This window comes from Pleurodeles waltl, chromosome 4_1, assembly GCF_031143425.1.
Source record: "Pleurodeles waltl isolate 20211129_DDA chromosome 4_1, aPleWal1.hap1.20221129, whole genome shotgun sequence".
Lineage (NCBI taxonomy): Eukaryota > Metazoa > Chordata > Amphibia > Caudata > Salamandridae > Pleurodeles > Pleurodeles waltl.
The window spans coordinates 138940101-138954518 of record NC_090442.1 but is presented as its reverse complement, the minus strand read 5'-3'; the positions used below and the strand labels follow the sequence as shown (position 1 = coordinate 138954518).

Sequence of the window (14418 nt, the reverse complement as noted above, 5' to 3'; positions counted from 1 at the left end):
CGCTGGTGGACCTGTCGACAATGGAGGAAAGACATGTGATCTTCACCTACAGGCTTGATCGTGCCACAATCCTGGAACTGTGTGCCCAGCTAGAGCCAGACCTGATGTCAGCTATCCGCCATCCCACAGGAATCCCCCCTCCAGTGCAGCTGCTGTCAGTACTCCATTTCCTTGCAAGTGGGTAATTTCAAACAACAGTGGCCATAGCATCAGGGATGTCCCAGCCTATGTTTTCCAACGTGTTGTCCAGAGTGTTGTCTGCCCTGCTGAAACACATGCGCAGCTACATCGTTTTCCTTCAGGTGGAGGATTTGACTACAGTGAAAGGTGACTTCTATGCCCTGGGACATATCCCTAACATCATAGGTGCCATTGATGGGACACATGTGGCTTTAGTTCCCCCCCCCCCGCAGGAGTGAACAGGTGTACAGAAACCGGAAGAGTTATCATTCCATGAATGTGCAGATGGTGTGTTTGGCCGACCAGTACATCTCCCATGTGAATGCCAAATTTCCTGGCTCAGTGCATGACGCTTACATCCTGTGGAATAGCAGCATCCCTTATGTGATGGGGCAACTCCAGAGGCACCGTATGTGGCTATTAGGTGAGCACCTGGAAGCAAGTCAGTGGGAATGGTTGTCTGGGTCTGGGGATATCCCTACAGGTTAGCGTGTGTCTAACAGTTGCCCTCGCCATTTACAGGTGACTCTGGTTACCCCAACCTGTCATGGCTACTGACCCCAGTGAGGAATCCCAGGACAAGGGCAGAGGAATGCTACAATGAGGCCCATGGGTGAACTCGGCGGATTATAGAGCGGACCTTCTGCCTCCTGAAGGCCAGGTTCAGGTGCCTCCATATGACAGGTGGATCCCTATTCTACTCACCAAAGAAGGTGTGCCAGATCATCGTGGCCTGCTGTATGCTTCACAACTTAGCTTTGCAACGACAGGTGCCTTTTCTGCAGGAGGATGGGTCAGATGGCGGTGTTGTGGCAGCTGTGGAGCCTGTGGACAGTGAAGACGAGGAAGCAGAAGAAGAGGACATCGACAACAGGAACTCGGTGATCCTGCAATATTTCCAGTGAGACACAGGTAAGAATACAAACCTGCCTACTACATGTACTTTAACACTACTACCTCTCCACTGTCTGTCGTTTTCACCCAGTGTATGGTCACTGAGTTGTCACTTTCCCTTACGATTTCACAGATGTGGGTCCCACTGTGCATCTGCTTTGTTTCCTCATGGACTAGAGCTCTGTGACATAGGTATGTTGACATTACATTTGAAAGCGCATTTTGACACTGTAATTGCTAATACACTATTTCGAAATCAAAGACTGACTCCAGATTGTTTTGTGCTTCAAGGGTGTTTATTTAAGTGCTCAATAGTGGAGGGGGTTGTAAAATGGTGAGGGGTGATGGTGGAGGAATGTCCATGGCAGAGTCCAGTCTATTAGTCTCACAGGTGCATTGCCCAAATGGGCATAGGAAGTGGAGCTGGGGCAGTTTGAGGATGGACAGGTTGATAAAGTGGGACAGAAGGATGACATTCAGGGTGGTCTCATTTCTTGGGGGGGTCTTGGCATCGTTCTCTGTCTTTGTCCTGGATCTCAGGGACCGTTTGCGGGGTGGTTCACCCTCTGCAGGGGGTGGGGTGCTGGTGTGGTGGTCCTGTGGCAGTGCCTCCTGTCCACTAGCGCCGGCGGAGGTGGTGGGCAGTTCATCATCCAGGCTAGCGTCAGGGGCCCCTTGTTGTGCCACAGTGTCCCTCCTGGTGTTGAGGACTTCCTTCAGCAGCCCTACGATGGTACCCAGGGTGGAATTGATGGATCGGAGTTCCTCCCTGAAGCCCAAATACTGTTCCTCCTGCAGACGCTGGGTCTCCTGGAACTTGGCCAGTACCGTTGCCATTGACTCCTGGGAATGGTGGTAGGCTCCCATGATGTTGGAGAGGGCCTCGTGGAGAGTGGGTTCCCTTGGCCTGTCCGCCCCATGTCGCACAGCAGCCCTCCCAGTTCCCCTGTGTTCCTGGGCCTCCATCCCCTGGACCGTGTGCCCACTGCCACTGCCCCCAGGTCCCTGTTGTTGTTGGGGTGGTGGGTTAGCCTGGGTTCCCTGTAGTGGTGGACACACTGCTGATTGACGTGTCCTGGGGACAGAGGTATGGGCCCGCTGGGTGGGTGCTGTGCTGGTGTTTCCAGAGGGTGGAAGCTCTGTAGTGGCCTGTGACTGTGTCAGGGGAACCGACTGTCCAGAGGTCCCCGATGGGCCGGGCTGGTCATCTAGATCCAGTTAGACAGAGCTGCTGTCATCACTGTGGGCCTCTTCTGTTGGTGGTGTGGACATGTGTGGACCCCCCTGTCTGGTGACGTTGGGTAGGGGTGCTGCAGGGGTATAAAAGGATGTTTATTACATCTGTGTGTGCCATGGTGTGCAATGGGTGGGTGACCATGCACCCCAGTGCCTGCATTCTTGTGTGGGTCCTTGTGTGATGGTGGGTTAGGGGGGTGTATGGGTATGTGCAGTGGCCATGCTTTGGTGATGGGTGTCCATGCTTTGTTGTTGCATGCAGGGCTTGGTGTTAGGATGTGTTGTTTGTGATGTTGGGTCATTTGTGAGGAGTTGGAGTGATGGGGTGAGGGTATGTGATAGCATGCAAGTAGGGGGGGATGTAATAGTTAAGATTTGACTTACCAGAGTCCATTCCTCCATCTACTCCTGCGAGGCCCTCAGGATGCAGAATCACCAAGACCTGCTCCTCCCATGTTGTTAGTTGTGGGGGAGGAGGTGGTGGTCCGCCGCCAGTCCGCTGAACCGCAAGGTGGTGTCTTGAGACCACGGAACGCACCTTCCCCCGTAGGTCGTTCCACCTCTTCCTGATGTCATCCCTATTTCTTGGGTGCTGTCCCACTGCGTTGACCCTTTCCACTATTCTGCGCCATAGCTCCATCTTCCTAGCTGTGGAGGTGTGCTGCACCTGTAATCCGAATAGCTGTGGCTCTACCCAGACGATTTTCTCCACCATGACCCTGAGCTCCTCCTCAGAGAACCTGGGGTGTCTTTGCCGGGCCATGGGGTGGTGTGGGTGATGTGTGGGGTGGTGTGTGTAGTGATAAGTGGGGTGATATTTAGTGGTGTGTTGTGTGAGGTGCGTGGAAGTTATGTGGGTGATGGTATTGTGTGCCTGTGGATGCTTGGTAGTAGTTTGTAGTGTCTCTCTCTGGCCTTCTCTCTGTAAGTTTTGTCGTAGGGGTTTGTGGGTGATGTGGGTGTGTGTTTTATATTGTAATGGGTGTGTGGGAGTGGTGTGTGTATGTGTATCAGGTGTGTGTATTTCGATTTGTCCAATGTGGTAGTGTTTTGTAGGAGTGTGTGTATTTTGAGTGTGGATTCATGTGTCGTGATAGTGTGGGCGTATTTCTGTTGGCGTGGCGGTGGAGGTTTTGTTTTCGCCAGTTTATCACTGACCTTTGGTGTGGCGGACTTGTGTGGGTGTCTGAATTTTGGCGGATTCCGAGCAGTGGGTCATAATGACCATGGCGGAATTCCGCTGCTGCGGCGGTGTGTTGGCTGTCTTCTGCACGGCGGTAAGCGGCTTTTACCGCCAATGTTGTAATGAGGGCCTCAATGTCTTGGAAAGCCCATATCAACGCCACATCATTAAAATTTAGCCAGCTAGTGGGCGTCCTTCTAAGGGAGCACCATGCATCAAGTACATGACCAATAGCTGCTGCTCTCCAGATTTATAACATGAAGTCTGTTAGCGCAGCACTTTACGGGGCCAAACTCTGGGGCTTTGAGGATGTAAAGGCGCTTACTCGTACTGAGAACATGTTTATGAGAAAGCTCACCTCCCTTCTCCGGAGTACCCTGCTTCTTCCTTTGCACTTGGATCTGGCCCATAAACCACTAGCTGCCATAGTCGGTCTCATACCGCTGTTGTTCTGGAGGAGAATCATGGCAACTCCCGAACTTTCCTCCTATGCCACCGCGTTTAGGGAAGTTTGTTCCTTGGCAACTCCAATAAGATCCGGTGGATCCATTCAGTTAAGTCAGCATTGATTGCCATAGGGATGGGAGACTCATGGAACTCTTCACACACAGGGCCACCACCGACCAAAGAAAAAGTGAAGTCCTGCTACTGGGAGTGGGCAACCCAGTCTATGGGGGTCATTCTGACCCCGGCGGTCTTAGACCGCCGGGGCCAGGGTCGGCGGGAGCACCGCCGACAGGCCGGCGGTGCCGCGCAGGGCATTCTGACCGCGGCGGTAAAGCCGCGGTCAGACCGGCAACACTGGCGGTCTCACGCCAGTGTACCGCCGCCCTTTTGAATCCTCCAAGGCGGCGCAGCTAGCTGCGCCGCTGAGGGGATTCCGACTCCCCCTACCGCCATCCAGTTCCCGGCGGTCCGCCCGCCGGGAACCGGATGGCGGTAGGGGGGGTCGCGGGGCCCTGGGGGCCCCTGCAGTGCCCATGCCACTGGCATGGGCACTGCAGGGGCCCCCGTAAGAGGGCCCCTACGAGTATTTCACTGTCTGCTTGGCAGACAGTGAAATACGCGACGGGTGCAACAGCACCCGTCGCACCTTCCCACTCCGCCGGCTCGATTACGAGCCGGCATCCTCGTGGGAAGGGAGTTTTTCCCTGGGCTGGCGGGCGGTCTTTTGGCGACCGTCCGCCAGCCCAGGGAAAAACTTAGAATACCCTCCGCGGTCTTTCGACCGCGGAGCGGTATTTCGGAGGGGGGAACTCTGGCGGGCGGCCTCCGCCGCCCGTCAGGGTCAGAATGACCCCCTATATCTCGCTCGCACTCATTAGGGCGATTAACTAGTGAGTTTCTGGAGTTCAAGTCTACCTGGTTGTTAGAACCTTACCTGGACAGCATTTTAGATCTGACCGATAGGACGCTCTCTATGCAATTCAGATTTGGTTCCATCCCATTACCAGCAGATGGCAGAATAAGGCCCCTAGCAACAAGTTATACCCCTGCTGCAACCTGCACCAGGAGTCAACTGCCCATGTCCTCTTTGCATGCCGAGATCACGCTGCAGCCATGAACATTTTAAAATCAGACTCCAGTCTGCCCATTGCATTGCAGTTGCCAAATTTCTCAGAGAAATGTGGCGCATTAGAAGGAAATTGACCAAGACTGCTTACCTCTATGTCCCTGCAGTCTTACATGTATACTTCTGCTCCAATACTGTATCTCGAAACTGTGTTTTGACATACTCTTCTTTTATTGTTCTGCATTCTGTACGTTATCATTTTTTATTCATTTTAGCCAATTTTATTTTATGAACTTCAATTTATTATTGTTTGTGGTTCGATGTGACTTTTATGGCACTGGATGCCGAAATAAAGTTTATGATGATGAACAAACAGTAGCTAACAAGAGTGCAAACATTTTACATGTGCCTCTGACAGACCTATCAGGCAGGAATTGGCACTGCTGTCCCAAAAGGATGTCAGTAGCTCGAACTCTGAATATTCTGCTGAGCTCAGATGGGCCATCTGTGTTCAGTCAGGTAGACCTGTCAATCAAAGTGATCTATTGTGGGGTTCGCAGATGGAACTTCACATCTCGTTGTTGACTGAGTACAGGGTGACCAGCTGTCAGAGGTTAATGCTAATTAGACTCCAGAAGGCTCAGGCAGGTAAAGAGTAATTTCCTTAAAGTTACATTTACTTAAAAATCCAATCACATAATTGAATAGGATTTTTAATAACTATACAGAAACAGCAGTTCATTTTTTTTCTTTGCCTTGCCTTATTACATAGTACAGCTCGGGCCTGCCACAATGAAAATAGCTTTCAGGGCCTTGTCATGGACACTATAACATTAATTTTCTATATGCCTTTATTTTAAGTTCTATGCACTCTACCTTGTGAGCTGCAAGGCCTACACAGAGGGTAACTTACTAATATATATGAGAGATGCCTGATTTTACCTCTAGTCCCTCTTTCTCTTTCTCTTTTTCAGCGGTCTCAAAAACAATCACCTTGCCTCCCGTTTGAGATAGGTGGAAGGAATGGCTTCTCCACTTAAGTGTTTTTTACCAACTGACGTTTAGAATTTGTTGAAATGAGGGATTACCATGAAGAGAGCTGTGTACTGATTGGCTTTGAAGTATCAGTCATACCGTCCTTATTTCCTGAAGCAGTTGCTCCCTTACCCCATGTGGGATGTTTTCATCTAAGGTTTTCACTCATTGAAAGGAGAATTGATCTTCTGCATTTGTTGTACTGTACAATAGTTCTCTTCTGCTTTATGTCACTGAGAATTATTTTTCAATAGCAGGTGTTTGACTTCCATTTGGAACCTGAAGATATGAAAATAATTGATGGCCTCAACAGAAACTTGCACTATGACTGTTTGGAAATGTAAGTCATTTTTTTTGTGGAGAAATAGGTAATAATTCAATCAAACAGATCTATGTTATGATAATCCGTTTAATAAGTGTTGACTGTAATTAACGAATTAGGAAAAACTAAAAGAAAATAGGTAATATGACATGAATGTGAGTGTGCAGCCTTTCAAAATGTAAGATTTGTCTGAGCAAATGTCTCTGATTATTGATCTTGTTCCATCAGCCTGGTGCTCAACCAATTATGTCCACAGTAGACTACAAAAAAGAAGGCACAGTAAACAAAAGTATGCCGCAAGTTAATTCTCACAAGTTAAAAACAAATAAGGTGGTAAGTGCACCAAAGATCCAGCAGCAGGAGTAGCCAATAAATACCTGAGAAGAGGGCTCCATCCGGAGTCCTTGCCCCTCATTTGTTCTGCAGCAAGTCCAGTGGTACGAAACTAGCATCCACTTAAAACCCTCCAAAATTGCATCTCAATCTAGAGTTTGTACCACTTAATCCATCCTCATTCCATAATTGGATATGTTTCGTATGAGCAAGGTTAGTGGAAACAACTGCCAGTGAGTAACTTTGGGAAAATGGTTCTTTCACATTGCTCCAGGGATTGAGGCTCAGATGTACGAACTCACTTACTGGTGGCACGCTCTGCTTCCAGCAATCCAGGCAACAGTAAATTGCACTCAGCTCTAAATTACTGTTAGCCTACAAATGGGTGCAGCCATGTATGTACCATGGTTTCAAAGACAATCCATTATTCTCACGAGTCAATCATTGGCAAAGTCTGCAGTGCCAGCTGAACAATGCACTGTTTGAGCGGGGTTCTGCCAGGATGTACGCAACTTGTAAGACAATTGAAAAACAGTTTTTTGCTTGTCATGAATGAATGAAGAAAAAAACTTTTATACCGCAACCAGCAACTCCATATGCTATCCCAGGCGTATTGATAATGCAAGTGGAAGACTAAGATTGGAAAGCCAGCTTTTCAGTTTTCTTTTGAAACTTCATAATGGTAGATGCCATACACAGGTCAGCTGGGAGAAGGTCCCAGTGTTTGGAAGTCAGGAAGAAGAAGAAACGTCCCCCCCATTCTGGCATGCTGAAACCTGGGTTACACTAAATATCTCCATGGAACTCCATTGGCTCCCCTTGCTGGCCTGTACCTCCTTCAAGCCCCACAGCATCATTTATATGGTCCTTAAGCAGTCCCGAAGACCTTCAAGCTATCAATGTATTTACAGCTGTACCAGCCTTTGAAAGTATTGAGGACCTGTCTAGTTAATGGCCTGGTAAGTGAGTAGACATTTCTTAAAAAGCACTCTCTTATTAATGGTGAGCCAGGGTATATCCTGTAGTAGACTCCTAACAGAAAGGTGTTGCAGAGGTTTTAATGTTCAACGAGCAGCAGCATTCTTTATTGTTGGCAGTTGTTGAATGTCAGGTAAAGTGAGTTGCCATAATCCAACCTAGACATGATCACTTCCTGGATGGTGATGTTCCAAACTTTTCCAGAACTTATATAAAGGTTTTCAAAATAACAAAGCAGGACAAAGAAACTGCCATAATCTGAGACTTAATGACAGCTCTGTATCAAAGAGAATACCAAAGTTTCCCACTTTGGTTGAAGGAAAATTAGCTTGGCTATAGCCAAAGACCATCATCAATGGGATCAAATGGGTTCAGGCGCACTGATGACCAGAATCTCAGTTTTAGAGGAATTAAATTGCAGGCAGTGTTTGTGCGTCAATTTGGCAACTGACAAAAAGAAGTCTTTAACAGCTCCTGCCTGTAAGCATTTTACATAAATATGGCCCCCCTGAACATTGTATCATCAGCATGAGCCACAAATGAGAAACTAAAAGATTGCACAATTTGGGACAAAGGTGGTAAATACAGTCTAAATAGGTGCGGTCTAAGAGAGGAGCTCTGAGGAACTTCCTGAGTGTAAGCTGGAAAGGTGTGGATTTGTAAGGGTACAAGATGACTCTGAGAGTAATCAAAGAGAAAAGAGTGTATTCACTTGAGCGCTGAGGCATGAATATCCGTACTGAGTAGCTGCTTCAGTTGAATGGAGTATAACACGGTGTTGAATGGTGCTGAAAGGTCTAATAACACCAAAGCAGAATGACCTTCATTGTCTAAATTGGCATGAAGTTGGTCCGAGATATCTAGAAGATCAGTCTTTGTACTGTTGCCAGCAGCCTGACTGGGAGCCATCCAGGAGAAAGAGTGCTTCAAGAAAGATCGACAGCTGCTTATTTACTGACTTTTACAAGATTTTAGTTGGCACATGCAAGAAAGAAGTAGGGCTAAAATTGCCAAAATGGCGGGATCTGTAGTCGGATTCTCCAGCAGAGGCATCTCTATAATAAAGTATCAGACGGAGGGGTTTACCCCAGTTTCTAGGGAATAATTGTGAAACCTACGAAACCTACAGAGTTGTGGAAAATAATCTCTGATCCTAAATTAAACATTTTTGGGAGCAGGAATCAAGTTGAGAACCCCGATGAACAACCTGCTAAAGCAGTCTTGACATCAACTTTGATGACAGGTGCAAATGTTGACACTATGGGAAGGTCGTCAATATTGTTAGAATCTTCTACAAATTCAGAATTACAGTAAACTGGCTTTGCCCTGTCACAGGACAATCATTTATCAGTTGTGATATGCAAACCTTGGTGGCTTCTTTTAACTGCCAGGTGTAACAGCTTATCTATCCCATATATTCAAATGCAAAGCCTTGAGCTTGACCTGATACCTCAAAGCGAGCAAATTGTACCTTTAAGTGAGCAGATTGATAAAACAGCTTAGTCCTACGTGTATTTGATCCACTCACACTTGAATTGCTGGGGGTCTTGTTGGATGATCCAAATGTACTGCACACACTGCACTTAAAAATTGCACTGTTCGCTACACATGCAATTTTAAAAATGTTCCAGCAAGAGCCTTCCATCACCCAGGTCTGGACGCCCCACAATTCATCTCCATTAGGAGTATTTTTCAAATTGTACCAGGTGGACAAGGTGGTCATACTCCTTGTTAAAAGTGAAGAAATATCCTCACACAATGCTTCTAGAGTACTCCAAGGGGTACTTGCAGAGAGACTCTTGCAGTCTAGAAGAGTAAAGGGTGTTGTCCAGGAGCACTGAGAGTGTGTAGTAGAGTAACACACTGATCCATCATTTCTTGTGATCCCTTTTAGATCATAATCCCATGTCTATGACAGATGGGACAGAAGGCTCGAGGAGCACAAATAGTTTACCATGACCCTTCTGTAATATGGCCTAGCTGTCCTTCACCTCTATTCTCAACATGTCAACATGTTGTGGCACTGGTTGAAGAGGGACTTCAGTGCTTAGCAATGTTCTGAGGAGGAGGTCTGGGTTTGGTTGTGCCTGTTACATCAAAACAACCCAACTCTGTGAAATTCCTGTCACCAGCAATTTGGTGTCAGGGGGTGTTTCTAGGTCTTTCTGATGCAGCCATTTGTTACTGGACAATTCTTTGGTGAGTAATAATTACAATTGGTATCCAAGGTCTTTTGATACTGTTCCATATTTCAATAGATGCCATGTATTCCTGTTGGGATGGTGACTCCACAAATGGCAGTGTAACTGAGCACTGAAGGGGTTATGTGGACCGAGATAAAGATTTGCAATTCAGACACAATAAGACAGTGATAAACCCAAGAAGGGTGACTGTCCTATATCTTGAGAAGATTACAGTTTGCTAATTATAACCTCAAACAGAAAAAAGGAAGATTCACACAAAATCCAGTAGGACCTGAGATAAATCTGAAATGGTTTGTATTGCTTTGTTTCCAGTTCTTTTACCATGGCATTTTTACATCTCCATTGTATCCTGGTTGTTTTAGGTCAAACCATAATTTCACACTAGGAGCCATCGGGCTGTATAATCCCAATTTACTTTTGTGGTCAGTCAACATACGTGATTTCCCTCCAATATAACATTATTTTCCCACCGCTGAAATGGGTATTTTGTATCCAATAGTATTGCCTCTCAGATAAAAAGACTGCCAAAAGTGCCACTAAATTAATTTGTGTTGCTACATCCACTTAATGGTGCATCTTCATACCAGCCAAAATTACTGAAGATGGAGACCTAATGGCCATATTGTATAATCTTTAATATTTATTGGAGAATCATAGCACTGGCTGTATAGAAGTCCTGAAGGGAACCCATTTTCAATGTAACCTTGGTTTTACTTATATATTTCACATTTGTGTTCTAATAATATTTATTTGATTTTATGCATTTCCTAGTTGCTGATGCTTATATTATGGGAGTACTGATGCACTTCTACACGTTCAAGCGTAAGTGTAGGTAAGTGTAGGTAATAATGTGACTTGACTGCATGACTACCAGTCTGGCTTCAGATCACACTTCAGCACAGAAACTACTACATTGCTCATTCTTGTCAATTCCCACCTCACAACAAATGAAGATGACACGTGCCTCCTGATATTGCTGCACCTCTCAAGTGCTTTTAATACAGTTGATCATCTAACCTTCAGATGCACCCGCAGGTCCCAAAAGATCCCTGTCACCTGTGAAATCCCCCAGGGTTCCATTCTGTGCGTTGTCATCTTTAACCTCTGCATGGAGCCACTTGGTGCCCTTCTCACTGACAGCAGCATCAAGATTCACCATTACACTGATAATACTCAACCCTTCTTAAAAGTCTCCTCTTCTTCAGACATCCACCTCAAAAACTGCCTCACATCATCCAGACTTGGATGTTCAGCACATATCTGAAGCTCAACCCATTTAAGACAGTATTCCTGTTATTTGCTTTGTGATGTGAACATTGATGGCATTGACATCCAACTTTCACTAAATAGCAGTTTACTTGGACTCACCCTGGACACCAACCTCTCCCTCAAGGAACACATTTCCAAATACCAAATAAAAAAACACAGCCTGATAAAAATTCTCTCTTCTAAAGACAGTGAAACCAACCATTTGTTTCCAGAAACAGAGTTCAGAGCTGCTGTTTACGACTTTGTAGTCTTGCACCAAGATTGTGGTAATGCCCTTGTGCATGGACTCCCAGACTCCATATTGGCACCTTTTAAGGGCATCCTACACACCACAGCATATCACATCCAGGGCCTGAAGAAAGATAATCACATCATCCCCATCCTGATGGTACTCCACTGGCTCCACTTGCTGGCCTGTACCATCTGCAAACCCAGCTCCTACAGCACCCCCACTTACCTTGCAGACTAGCTCATCATGTCTGGCAGTTCTAAGCAAGCCCACAGCCAGGACACCATTAAACTGCAGACAGACTAAGACGTAAAAAGAGAAAAACAGGCCTTTTCTATCTATGCACCCAAGATCTGGAGCAACATCCTATATCCATCAAAACCGCCTCAACTCTACTTCAACTTAGGAAACAGTTAAAGACACACCTTTTTAAAGAACACTACATCACAGTACATTAACAGTCGACAAATCAGCTACTTGTCACTTATTGACTTTATGCTTATCTTTCCCCCTGTACAACACTCACTGCCCATTTGGCCAGGCTCATGCTGTAGAAATACCACATACATACATGTGTACATACATAATTTGTCCTCCTGGTGAAAGATTAAAACAAAATAGGAATGCTGTCAACCTTGTAATGGAGGTCAACATGTTTAAACATCATATGTGGCTCAATTTACCACACCACCTGCACTGAGGTGTGTTTTTTTATTGCAGTATTTTACATTTGCTGGAAATCGAGGGTATCCATAACCCACGCCTGACACATCGTGGAGTGTCTTCAGAGCGACATCCTCTTTCATGGGTACCTATATTGTGTGTGAAGCCTCATGGAGCAGGTGCAGATGTTTGTGATGTCAGACTTGTCACATTAAACTACCTTTCTTTTACACTAAGACATCTCTGCCAAGACCCACGCATAGCAGGTCAGACAAACGCATTTTACTGCCTGTCTCCGCATCACTGCACTGAAATGCATTAGTCGCATAAATAAGGCCTCCTCTGGCCTTCATACTGCCCAAGGTGCTGTAACACAGCAGTGCATTTTATAGCTGGAGCGTAATCTCAACCTACATGCTGCAAGGTCCCTGGAGCGCATGGGGTTGAGATGAGGTGGTGATACAATGGATACCAGCAATCTCTCAGCTCTCCAGTAAGAGGTAAACTGGAACCGAGGACTAAACCTTCAAATGTACCCTCCTTGTACTGGTTTGGCAAATCCCATTTTAATTAATACACTTCACAAGGAAATGTTACATCTGGATTGACAGATCAAAGAAATAAAGTTTGCCAGGTAATTCGGCATGGCTCTGTTGCCTTAAAATAAAATGCACGAGTTCCCTCAGATGCTTCGAGACACACAATAACAAGGAAAGTGAGAGGGATGTTGTGGCTGGTGTGAATTAGTGTGTGTGTGTTTGTCAAATCTTGGGGTTCGTCTGCCCCCAAACATTTGGAGTGTGTTGAGTCATTGCTGGGGCAGATCACCAGCTCCTCTGGATCCACTTTCATGAGGCTAGATAAATATGAAGATTGTGATTGTTCAAGCAAAAATTCTAATTCGTGCCACAAAACATGCGTGAGTGAAAAAATGAAAAGCATAGGTCTTCTGACCTAATTGCCTGGTAGCTGCCTGCAAAAAGTGCATGCTGTACTGAACAATTTACAAATGATTACCGCCTCCCTCCTTTTTATCTGTCTCTGTGCTTTCAGTCCTCCAGTCCCAAGCTTTGTAAGAATTACTCTGCTTGCGGAAAATCCTGTAATAGGCAGAATGCATTCCTATGTCGGAAGTCAGTGTTTGAGTTTGCTATAAAGTGCCACTCTAAGTGTCACAATAAGGCCAGGGAAAGTTACTCATTTGCAGACAGCAAGCATGAAAATGTCACACATCAGCAACTTAGAATTTGGTAGCTATGCTACGGAGGTGTCTGTGATAAATTGTGCATTTATTGCAATGAGCCAAGAGGGGTGGTCGGGGGATGTCCATCACACCGGTCAGTAGTGTTTTAAAGTAGCAGGCATTGAATTGGAGTTGCTTTGATTCACAAGATGGCTGCCAGTAGTAATTACATCTGAAGATGGACTTTTGGGTAACTGTCATGCAGATCACACGTTTGTGAAGATCGGTAGTTTAGAGAAACAATTAGAAGTAGGGCCATGTTTTAATTGTAGAGGCTAATGTGGATCCCAAGGCCAGGGTTTTACATCTGCTGATGGGTGGTGTAAGTTTATAGCTGGTCTGCAATTCAGTCCTTCAATTACGCCCAAATCCATGTGGCATGTTGAATGACTGTTCCTCACCCAGTCCCAGTACCTTAGTTATATTCAGTTACTACTTCATTTTGCAGAGAATGACTACCGAAAATAAGTAATTGCTTTGTGTTTTCTAGGTGCGCTGATCACCCTGAATATCCCTACAATGATGAATACTAGCAAATCTACACAGCGTTGCGAAGGACATTTCGGCTCTCAAGGATATCCTTTTAGCCTCCTAGATCTCAACTGAATGATCTCTTTTGACTTCGGAAGGAGAAGCAGCTGAATCAACCCTGCCAGGATTCAGACCTGTGACCTGCAAGTTCTGGCAAACCTTTGAATCAGAACCCACAGAGAGTTCCATTCACATAGCCATTTGCACATACCAGTTGGATTTAGGTGCAGAAATGCCTTGAACGGAGAATGTAAATTCACAATTGATGTGCAGAAAACCTGCATTAAATCGTACAGTAACTCATATTCCCTTATAATAGTAAACCTTTAAGATGCAGTGGTTAATTTGTGCCACTGCAACTGTTTTATAAAAGCACTGCTGTAGTTTAATATTATGTGTGAGTAAATTTGCTTACTAGGGCTGGGAGGCGCTGGAAAGCTGATAAACACCCACACACCGTCTAGCTTGTGGATATTCTGAAACCATCTCCATGTAACTGGTACCATGAAATCAGACATCCATCACAGTATCATGGTGAAGTGCCAAAGTCCACAGAGGAAAAACATACCACATCCTCTCTAAGAACATATAGCCTTATAAACTAA

General features: G+C 45.8%; 1 pseudogene; it reads left to right on the top strand.

Annotated features, from left to right (window-relative positions):
- Window positions 1–14088, top strand: part of LOC138288485 (aldo-keto reductase family 1 member C1-like) — a 228124-nt pseudogene extending 214036 nt beyond the window's left edge.
- The last annotated feature ends 330 nt before the right edge of the window (window positions 14089–14418 follow it).